The sequence below is a fragment of the Tenrec ecaudatus genome, chromosome 13 (assembly GCF_050624435.1).
Source record: "Tenrec ecaudatus isolate mTenEca1 chromosome 13, mTenEca1.hap1, whole genome shotgun sequence".
NCBI lineage: Eukaryota > Metazoa > Chordata > Mammalia > Afrosoricida > Tenrecidae > Tenrec > Tenrec ecaudatus.
The window spans coordinates 48,476,822-48,486,054 of record NC_134542.1 but is presented as its reverse complement, the minus strand read 5'-3'; the positions used below and the strand labels follow the sequence as shown (position 1 = coordinate 48,486,054).

General features: G+C 43.7%; 1 pseudogene; it reads left to right on the top strand.

Moving 5' to 3' along the window:
* The first annotated feature begins 7 nt into the window (after window positions 1-7).
* On the top strand, window positions 8-9,007 carry LOC142423935 (glyceraldehyde-3-phosphate dehydrogenase-like; annotated as a pseudogene).
* The last annotated feature ends 226 nt before the right edge of the window (window positions 9,008-9,233 follow it).

Below are 9,233 nucleotides of genomic sequence, written 5' to 3'. Positions count from 1 at the left end.
GGCGGAAATGGCGCGGGACCGAGGGGAAGGAGGAGGAGGGGGCGGCGGGGCGGGTGCGCGGAGAGGCGGAGGCTCCGCCTTGCCGGACGGCCGACCGGTCCTGACCCGGCCTTCCCCAGTCCCTGCTGCACACTTGGCCTTGATCCCGCAGGTCAACCCCGACCCCTCGCCCTGCACCGCCCTGCGCCCACACCGCCCCAACTCACCGTCGCTCTGGACAGCGGGCCGGGGAGGGGTCTTTCCGCCCCAGGTTTGGGGACTCCGTTCTCAAAGCTTCCATCAGTGACACCCAATTTCAACAGTTCCCCTTCCTTACGATGAACAAGGGCTAGTTTCTTTTCCGCGTTTCTCATGTTTCCTTTTTTGTTACTGGCAATAAGGAATCAGAAATCTAGTTCATTAACATTACTTTCTCTGTCTGAGCTCCTGAACGCACATTTCAGCGCACAGAGGGTCTGCCAATGATCCCCACTAAGTTCAGTCAGATCTTCTATCGCATTAACTTGTGCTAGGAAGAATATGTGATGTGGCATCGGGATGGGAGGAAGGCTTATAAACAACCTGTGGCATGCAGATGACACGCCTTACCTGCTGAAAGTGAGGAGGACTTGAAGCACGTGCTGATGAAGATCAAGAATTGTAGCCTTCAGAATGGATCACAACTGAATGTAAAGAAGACCAAAATCCTCACAATGGGACCCATAGGTCGCATCATGATAAGTGGAGAAAGGTTGAGATTGTCAAACCTTGCCTTGCTTGGACGCTCGATCCATGCTTATGGCAGTAGCAGTCAGGCAACCAACCACTTTGCATCGGGCGAATCTGCTGCACAAGACCTCTTTAGAGTGTCGAGCAGCAAGGATGTTCCTTTGATGAAGAGCTAAGGTATGCTTAACCCAAGCATGGAACTACACTCCATGGCTTCGTGTGCACGTGAAAGTTGCACGTTGAATGAGGAAGACTGCAGAGGAATCCATGCATTTGAATTGTGCTGGGGAAGAATACTGAACGTACCATGGACAAGGCCAAGGACAAACTGATCTGTGTTAGACAAACTAAGGCCAGGCTGCTTCGTAGACGCAGGGATGACAAGACTTCATCATACGTACTTTAGATATATTGTCAAGAGAGACCAGTCCCTGGAGAAGGACATCACGCTCAGTAAAGTGGCGGGGCGGCAAAGGAGGGGACAGATTGGCACAGTGCATCAAGGGCTCACACATAGCAGTCACTAAGGATGACACACAGGCCCACGTGGTGTTTTGCTCAGTTGTGCATACGGTTGCTAAGGGTTGGGATCAAATCGATGGCACCTAATGACAGAAATTGTATATATACATACATATACATATAGGTATATATGTGCAAAGATAGATACAAAGCTATTTCTTGAGTTAATATTGAAAATTACTATGGAATTTGTGAGCTTAAATAACCCAGCATTGTACCTTTATATTTATTTTTTAAAAACAGACCTTCCTAGGGCCCTTAAAATCTGTGAATGGGATTTAATATACCTAGTTAACCCTATACAGGTTAACCCTAGTTAATCTGTGGGTCATGACCCCTTCAGGGGTCGAAGGACTCTTTCACAGGGTGTCAGGGGAAGCCAGCCCCTAACACATCATTACGGATCCGGTAGGCGCAATTGTACAGCGATAATAAGTAAAGATTATAGTAAAGTTGTAGAGAGCATGAGAGATGGAAGTATTGAAATAAATGGAGTCAGACACGATTCATGGTAGCATGCTCACCTCAGTCCCTCATGATGGTCCACGTGGAGGGAGAGAGAGATTTTAATGCTAGCCCAGGCTTTTTATTTTCTCTGGGGACATGCAAGCCCCCTAATTACAGGTGAGGACATACATCACAGGGAGGGGTTGTGCTACAGATAAACAGTAATGAGAAGGGGTGGTCTAGGGACATACATGCAATAGTAAGAGGAGGGATTGGGAGTATACATGTGATAAGATGGGCGGATAACTTAACTTTGGAAGTCACAGAGTCAGTTTGGCCTGTTCCCTGACTCAACTGATGGAGATCATTATTGGCAGGGTGAGAACCTTGGTTGCAGGCCTCAGGGAGGAATACTTTATTGTCCCCAGTAGCAGGGAATGAGGCCTGCCATATAGTCTGGTGACTAACTGTCCTAGAGGCCTACCCTGTAGTCTGGTGACTAACAGCCCTCAGGGAGGATGTCTGTAAGCGTCTGACTCCCCTCCACAACAGGGGTGGCCTGATTCATCACAGTAGCAAAATGACAGTTATACAGTAGCAATGAAAATGATTTTATGGTTGGGGGGCGGTGTTCCTCACAGCATGAGGAACTGTCTGAAAGGGCTGCAACGTGGGGACGTGTTGGCCTGCTAACCACTAGGTCAGCAGTTCCAAACCACCAGCCCCTCTGAGGGAGAAAGATGGGGCTGTCTGCTCTCTGGAAGAGCTAGCCTCTGACACTCACGTGGGCAGTTCTACCCGGTACTAGAGGGTCACTATTTAGTAGGCATTGACTTGATGCCAGTGAGAGTTAACACTAAATAGGACAAATGCTTATTCCCTTTTCTTTCATCTTCTGCCGTGTAACTTAGGAGGCCCAATTTTAACAGAGATGGGTTTCTAAAAGGAAGAAGCTTCATTTATTTTCTTGAAAGTCTGGGTACCCAACCCACTGCTGTGAAGTCAAATCTGACTCTTAGAAACTCCATAGGACAGATTTTCAATCAAGCTTTCTATTTAGAGGTTCTGAAAAGATTGTGTAACAGTGTGTAACAAAAAGGCCTGATTTGTGGCAGACGGGGACTGCGTTTGCCACCACAACAGTGCGCCTGTTCATGTAGTTATCTCAGTGCACCAGCTTGGGGCAAAGAACAGCGTGCCCCTCTTGGCCCATGCACCTTAGGCCCCTGAGCTCACTCGTGCGACTTCTTTTTGTTTCCGTGAATGAAGAGGGACATGAAAGGACAGAGATTTGACGACAACATAGAAGAGGTGAAGAAAAAAATGAGGGAGGTGCTGTCAGCCATCCAAACAGATAAGTCTGAAAAATGTTTCCAAGAATGGAATCTCAGATTTAACAAATGTATTAAGTGTAATAGAGAGTACTTTGAAGGTGATAAGGGTGTTTTGTAAAAAATAAGCAAATACATAGCTTTGAAAAAAATTCCAGGTTTTTTGGTGGGGGTATCTCCTCATACTCCCAATATTTTTCACCAACCCCATAATTCAAATGCATCAACTCTTCTTCAGTCTTCTTTATCCTATTTCCACCTTTCACAGGCGTGTGAGGTAATTGAAAATACCAGTGTCCTATGCCAGGTGCACCTTAGTCGCCACAGTGGCGTCTTTGCTTTCCCCCCTGTAGAGAAGTCTTGTGCAGCAGAGTTCCAAAATGCAATGCATTGTTTGATTTCTTGACTGCTGCTTCCATGAGTATTGATTGTGAATCCAGCCAAGATGAAATCCTTTACAATGCCAATCTTTTTGCATTTTATCATGAGGTTACCTATTGATCCAGCAAACAACAGACAGACATATAAAGGAAATAACACTAGAGAGGAAGGTATTCCTCAATACAACAAAAATAGAACACCAAAAGAGCAGCATCTGCAGAAAAGGAAAGCTCGGGAGGCAGGAAAGAGGACGGGGGACTTGGGACCCTAGAGAGGGATGGAGAAGAGTTCTGTTACATCGAGGGGATTGGATCCAGAGTCAGGAAGCACAAGTGTATGAATTGTTAAATGAAAAATAGGCTCTGTCAACTTTCAGCAAACCTACTATAAAAAAATTAGATGAAAGGATAATGCTGTAAGACCTAGTGTTTAACAATAGATTATTTGATATGATAACAAAAACTCAGGCAGCAAAAGACACAATAGATAAATGGGACCTCATGAATATTAAATACTTTCATATATAAAAAGACTATCAACAAAGTGAAAAATTTTCAAGAATCATCTATCAGATGAGATAATCTAGACACACACGTATCAACATAGTGATTATACATGTTTATATGTGTGTGTTTATATATGCATTTAAAACTATAATTTAACAACCAAAAGACAAATGATCCAATAGAAAAAAATTAGGAAAAGAGCTGAAGTTACTTCAGAAAGAATGTATTCAAATGGCTAGTAAGAACACGAAAAGATATTCAACAGCATATTGTTAGATGTTGCCTACGTTTCCAATTCATTTACCTTCAGGGAGCTACAGGTCAAAACCACAATGATATATCACCTCACTCTCCAAAGATTGGAAATGATCAAGAAACAGAAAAAAACACATGCTGGTGAGGTTGTGGGGAAACTGGAATGCTTATTCATTGTTAGTTAGAATGTAAAACGGTATAGCCACTGTGGGAGATCATGTTCAGGTTGCTAAGCATTGAATTTTGTTGTTAGGTGCGCTGGAATCAGTTTTGACCCATAGCAACCCCCATACAGCAGAATGAAACACTGACTGACCCTGAACCGTCCTTACAATTGTTTCTGTGCTTGAACCCATTTTTGTATAAGCTACTTACTATGTCAAACCAGCTTATAGAGCAGCGGTTCTCAACCTGTGGGTCGCAACCCCTTTGGGGGTCGAACGGCCCTTTCACAGGGGTTGCCCGATTCTTAACAGTAGCAAAATGACAGTGATGAAGTAGCATCGAAAATAATGTTATGATTGAGGGTCACCACACCATGAGGAACTGTATTAAAGGCTCGCGGCATTAGGAAGGTTGAGAACCGCTGTTATAGAGGGTCTTCCTCTTTTTTTCTGACCATCTGATTTATCGACCCTGCTGTCCTCCAGCAACATCCTGATAGCACGTCCCAAATACCTAAGCTGAAGTCTCGTCACCCTCTCTTTTAAAGAGAATGCTGGATGTACTGCTTCCAAGATAACTCTGCTCATTCTTCTGGTCATCTATGGTACATTCAGTGTTCTTTGTCAACCGCATAATTCAAATGCATCAACTCTTCTTCAGTCATCTTTAATTACTGTCCCATTTTAGCATGCATATAAATTGAAATGCCATGGCTAGGATGAGGCACACCTTCATCCTCAAAGTGACTTCATTGCTTTCTGGTCGTTTGCAATAGATTTTCCCATCATGCTCTGGGGTTTCTTGACTGCTGCTTAAATGGGCACTGATTGTGGGTCCAACTAAAATGAAATCCTTGACAATCTATTCTCTGGTTATCATGATGCTGCTTATTGGTCGAGTTGAGATGACTTTTGCTTTGTGTTGAGAAGTAATCCACGCTGAAGGCTTTAGTCTTTGATACCAGCAGTAAGTGATTCACGTCGTCTCTGGCTTTCTTTCAGCAAACGAATTGCATGTCACAGGTTGTTACTGAGCCTTCCTCCAATCCTGAAGCTGGATTCTTCTTGAAACTGTCCAGCGTCTTGGATTATTTGCTCAGCACAAAACTTTAATAAGTATGATGAAAGAATACAGCCAAGATGTACATCTTTCTTGATTTTATTTTAAGTGTTTCATTTTAATTTTTTTACCTTTCTTGATTTTATAGCAAGCAGTCCCCTGGTTGTATTCAAATAATTATCTCTTGGTCTATAGTTTCCCCACAAGTACTATTAAGGCTTCTGGCATTTCCATTCTTCATAATGATATACATAATTTTATATGATTCCCAAATTCCTTCATATAGTCAATAAAACATGAGTATATCGGTAAAGATCTCTCTTGTAGTGTCTGCTTTTAGCCAATATCCATCAGATATCAGAAATATTTCATTCCATGTTGTCTTAATTATCTAGAGCTGCTTTAATAGAATCACCACCAAATATCTTTAACGAACAGATCTTTATTCCCTCACAGTTTAGGAGGATAGAAGCCCAAATTCAAGGCGCCAGCCCTAGGAGAAGACTACCTGTTAGTTCTGGGGGAAAGCCATTGCTTCTTTCTACCTCTGTGGGCTTGGCATCCCTGGGAGATCTTTGTGTGTCTTGGCACCAATCTTCCCCAGGGAGGGACCTTTGGAAGTGATAAAGGCCATACTCCGGGAACGCTCCCCTTATCAGATCAGGGTTGTAACCTGAGAAAGACTGTTTGCATGCCATCCTCATCCATTTATAATCGATTAGCTGTTCAGATTATGGAGAGTGATCACATCATTACAGAATTGTCAAACCATTGAGAGTCATGACGTCGCCAAATTGACACATGTGTAGAGGACACAATTCAATCCGTGACATATGTCCTGTTCTGAATCTAGTCAATAAATTCCTTGTCAATATACTGATGCAACTATTTTTAATTATCTTTGGCATTCTTTTACTTGAAGATAATATTATTTGATAATTTTTACATTCCATTGGATCAAACTTCTTCAGAATGGGTACAAGTATGGATTCTTCTAATATGTTGACCACGTAACTGTCTTTCACATTTTTCTTGACATCCCTAGGGAGCACTTCCATCTGTTTGTTGAGACATCTCAGTTTGCATTTCCTCAGTTCCTAGAGACTTGTGTTTTACCAATGCCTTTAATGTACCTTGGACTCCTTCATTCAGTAGTTGAACATAGAACTACCATATGGCCTAACAGTTTCACCCATAGGTATGTACCCAGAAAAGGTGATGGCTTTGACAGACATAGATATGTGTGCACTAGTATTCATTGCAGTGCTGTTCACAATATCAAAAGGTGAATGGGTGAACAAAATGTAGTATAGACATGCAATGGAATAGCTCACAACTATAACAAGAAATGAAATGTTGATGCATGTCACAACTTGGATGAATCTTGAAACATTATGCTGAGTGAAATAAGTCTGTCACAAAAGGACAAATGCTGTCTGATCTCATATATATGAAATAGGTAACTATAAAGAAACCAAAGATTATTAGTAGTGTGGAACATACTCAATATTTGAGAACTCCTGCAATAAAGAAACTGATCCGAAGCCTCTAAATTGCTCCTGGGAATCCACCACCCACCTCCTGGTATTACTTCCCTTGTGTCATCTCCTCCACTTGAGTGTATGCAAAATGTATGAACTCACTTCTAATTAATAGTATGTGACAGAAGTGAAGGGATGTCACTTTTAACATTTGGTTATAAAAAGATTGTGACGCCTATCCATTTTGGGCGCTTCTTGTTTGTCACTCTTGGATCACTCAGTCTGGCAGAAGCCCGTCACCGTGCCACGAGGCAGCTCTGTGGAGAAGACCTATCTGAGTGAAGTGGATCTTCCTCAGAAGAACCTTGAAATAACCACTGCTCTGGCTGAAAGTGTGGTTGCAGCCAAGTGTGAAACCCTGAGCGAGAACCAGCCAGTTATGCTTTCCCCAGATTCCTGTCCCACAGGAACGGAGATGATACCTAGTGATTGCTTCCATCTGTTGAGTTGTAATAGGTATAACTGTGAGATAATGCCCCTTAATTGCTTCCACCTTACCTAACAGTGTAAATCTAATAAGCTTTAAACACACACACGCACACACACACCCCTTCCCTCATTAGTATTTAGAACCAGGATTCGGCTAGTTTACCCTACTGAATGCTATGTTGTTTCTATGATAATCTTTGCTTGTACTACACATGCACAGTTTAGAAAACATTGCACTTGCTCCTTAGTAAAGTTGTGTTTGCAAGTAAATTTTCAATTATATCAAGAATGCTTTGGCCAGAGTATTAAAGGCATTAACAGATGGGCCCCATGTTTAAGATTTGTAGTCATTATGGCAATGAGCAAAAAAAATCAAAACTCAAAAGCCATTAGTGTGGAGAAACACAGACAGATACAAAGAGCAAGACATGGAGAAATGCAGGACATATAATCATATTTAGGTAGATTTGAGGGAGTCCTGGTGGTACAATGGGTTAAGTGTTGGGCTATTAACCTAAAGGCTGGAGGTTCAAACACACCAGCTGCTATCATGCAGGAGACAACTATAGCAGAGTAGTTTGATTCCATAAAGATTTACAACCTCGGCTCTCTGCTCCTCTCCGTGCAGCAGGCAGTGCATCTTCCCGTCCAGTCCCAGTCACGTCCCGGAGACAAGATAGTTAAGGTCAGAGTAAAAGGAATTTGAACCATTGGTCACCAGGGCTACTTTCAACTCGGGAAAAATGGACACTGTTGCCATCAATGACCCCTCCATTGACCTGAACTGCATGATCTACATGTTCTAGTATGATTCTACCCACGGCAAGTTCAATGGCACCATCAAGGCTGAGAATGGGAGGCTTATCATGAATGGGAAGTACATCTCCATCTTCCTGGAGTGAGATCCCACCAACCCCAAGTGGGGTGAACTGTGCGAGTATGTTGGAGAGGCCACTGGTGTCTTCGTAACCACAGAGAAAGTAGAGGCTCACTTGAAGGGGGGTGCCAAAGGGGGCAGATCATCTCTGCCCCTTCTGTGATGACTCCATGTTTGGGATGGTCACAAACCATGAGAAATATGCAACTCCCTCAAGATGGTCAGGGTCAGTAATGCTCCCTGTACCACCAACTTCTTGTCCCCCACGGCCAAGGTCAACCATGACAACTTTGGCATCATGGAGGGACTCATGACCACAGTCCCTGCCATCACTGCCACCCGGAAGACAGTGGATGTCCCCTCTGGCTTGATGGTCATAGAGCTGCCCAGAACATCATCCTGGCATCTACTGGCACTGCCAAGGCTGTGGGCAAGATTATCTGGGAGCTGAATGGGAAACTCACTGTCATGGCTTTCTGTGTCCCCACCCCCAAAGTGATGGTCGTGGATCTCATCTGCCCTCTGGAGAAAGCCGCCAAATGCAATGACATCGAGATGTTAAATCAGGCATCAGGTGATCCCCAAAAGGGCACTCTGGGCTACATGGAAAACCAGATTATTTCCTGTGACTTCAACAGCGACACCTACTCTTCCAACTTCGATGCCGGGGCTGACAAGGCTCTCAATGACCACTTTATCAAGTTCATTCCTTGGTATGACAATGACTTTGGCTCCAGCAACAGGGTGGTGGACCTCATGGTCCACATGGCCTCCAAAGAATCATAGCCCACCCACCAACTCTGCCCTGGACCACCAGCCCCACCTCAGCACTAGAGGAAGACAGAGGCCCTCAGCTTCTGGGGACCCTTAGCCCTAACTCAGTGGTTCTCAACCTTCCCGATGTTGCGACCCTTGAATATACTTTCTCATGTTGTGGTGACCCCAACCATAAAATTATTTTTGTTGCTACTTCATAACTAATTTTGCTGCTGTTATGAATCAGGTGACCCCT